A 1,986-nucleotide genomic window follows, 5' to 3' on the forward strand; every position below is an offset into this window, starting at 1 on the left:
TCCTCACTTCACCGGGTGTCAGGGATTATACAGATGGTCCCAGGTTGATCTGCTGCTGGAATTCCTTTCCTGGCATTCCACCTGGCTCGGGGTGAGAGAACACATGCGTTCTTTAGGAGGGTGCACGGGTGCACCGAGCGAAAGGGCGATGTCCCTCAGTGATGCGTGCTCTGTCTCCCCTCGACATTTAATTTGCTGCAGATCTTGCCTGTGGGTCCGCAGGGAAACGTGAAAGCAACATAGAGCTGACGCCTTCAGAGGGTGCGGCCATCAGGACATAGAGCACCGCTGCCCAAAATCCCCCTGGTCTCGGGCACTGCAATTCCACTCCTGAGTGCTCTCCCATCCACCACAGCAGAAGGATGTCTTCCTAAACCCCTGAGACACCCTCTGGGCAACTGTGGCCCCTCAGACTAAGAGCCGGTGCCATCTAGGGGAACACGCCCGCCCTTGGCACATATTCTTCCACACAAGTGCCACGCTCTTACGGGGAAGAGATCTTCCACAAGGGAAGGGGCCTTGGCCGAATATGACGGCCTTCATCAAAAGCAGCTCGAAGGGAACCGTGACAAAGGGCACGTGAGGAACACCTGGACTGATCAAGCGAGACTCACCAGTAGGCACACTTCCTGAGCTGCTGCCAAGACAGATGACCTACCCTTGGTTCACACACAGAGGTAATGACATGGGAAACATTCTGAAGCCCAACGTGGTGGGGAAACCCTTGCAACCAAATGGCATGGGAGCCATTCCAATGCCCATTGTGGCGGAGAACACCATTGCACCAATGGGGTCAACTGCAGTGGTACCTGGCACATTCACACTCCGGGCCCGTCAGTGACGTGACCTCGGAGAAACAGTGAGGCCCAGGTCTTCTAGAAGCAATGTGTGACCCACAGCCATGCAATTAAGAGAACCCAGCCAACAGCCGAGACACTTGAACCGCTATGACTCGTCTGGCCTGTGGCCAGGCACACCGGATACCACAGTCTGGATGCACCAGCGCGTGGCAGTAAAAATGACCCCCGCACCACACACCCTCACCCGCCTTTAAATCTATAGCCTTTCCTTGGCAGCCGACTCCCTTTTTTCCGCATGGTTGTGCCCAGTGACCTCCGGGAAGAGCTGCAAACCTCAGGGAACGCTATTGTGGGCCAGGTTTAGTAAAGATGTTGGGCTGGACTCAGGAACACCCTCACACCTTCAACACAGGGGGAACGTGGACAGACAGGGACAAAACACCCCACGGCCTCCAAATCAGCCCCCATGAGAAGACACCATACTGTGCCACAAAGGCAACCATTCACTAGCATAGGGACCCGCCATGAAGTAAATCGACCAAGGAGGGGAAAAGGGCGGGACAGTCCACAGAAGTTCTCCCGTGTTCCCTCTCTACACGTGCCTCCAAATGCTCCTGAGGGGACATCAAAAGTGTTCCTGGAAGCCTATGGCCTCTGTCAATCTGTCCACCCACAAGTAGACATGTGGGCTTAGCCAGCCATTTCATGTGTCTTTATCGGTAGCCTTGCCCTTCCCTCTCCACCGGGATCCCAACGTGTCTTGGAAAGATGCCAGAGCCACCCCTCACCAAAGAAGCTTGCTGTGACTTATCTTGACTAAGGCATTTTCTAGCCTGTTCACACAGCACACACAAGCCGGAAACAACCCGAGGAGGAGCCATCAGCTTGGCCAACCGCCCGGGGACAATGGATTTCTCCCCTCATCATGAGAAACCTAAACTGTATCTGGTCTCCCAAGCAGAACATGACAAAGAGCCAGCCCTAGGCCAGGAATCCTGCTCTGACCCTGAGCATAGACTTCTCTTTCCGTGAGGGCACAAGGCAACGAGTAGCCGGGGGCGGCGGCCTGTAGAACTCAAATGCAGTCGATAGGACCACCAATGGTTCACGCTTCCTTTCCTAGCCGCATGCTCGTCCGTGGCAGGGGACAGAAGTCCTGGCTCGACCAAGGAACCCAGAGACGGCA

The 1,986-nt window shown here is 55.4% G+C and overlaps 1 long non-coding RNA gene and 1 other non-coding gene across 3 annotated transcripts in view; both read right to left on the reverse strand.

The window, feature by feature from the left end:
* Positions 1-1,986, reverse strand: part of LOC113617097 (uncharacterized) — a 4,816-nt gene continuing 2,830 nt past the window's right edge. The window contains exon 3 of one of the 2 annotated variants that reach the window (XR_003431506.1): positions 1-81. This is a non-coding gene — a long non-coding RNA (uncharacterized LOC113617097). Of the gene's footprint in view, positions 86-1,986 lie in introns of both variants that reach the window. The other variant, XR_003431507.1, reaches the window with a different exon arrangement.
* Positions 1,979-1,986, reverse strand: part of LOC113617099 (small nucleolar RNA SNORD116) — a 94-nt gene continuing 86 nt past the window's right edge. The window contains exon 1 of the small nucleolar RNA XR_003431509.1: positions 1,979-1,986. This exon is cut by the window's right edge and continues 86 nt beyond it. This is a non-coding gene — a small nucleolar RNA (small nucleolar RNA SNORD116).

This window comes from Aethalodelphis obliquidens, unplaced genomic scaffold (assembly GCF_003676395.1).
Source record: "Aethalodelphis obliquidens isolate GAN/ISIS:26980383/991018 unplaced genomic scaffold, ASM367639v1 scaffold1798, whole genome shotgun sequence".
NCBI classification, from domain to species: domain Eukaryota; kingdom Metazoa; phylum Chordata; class Mammalia; order Artiodactyla; family Delphinidae; genus Aethalodelphis; species Aethalodelphis obliquidens.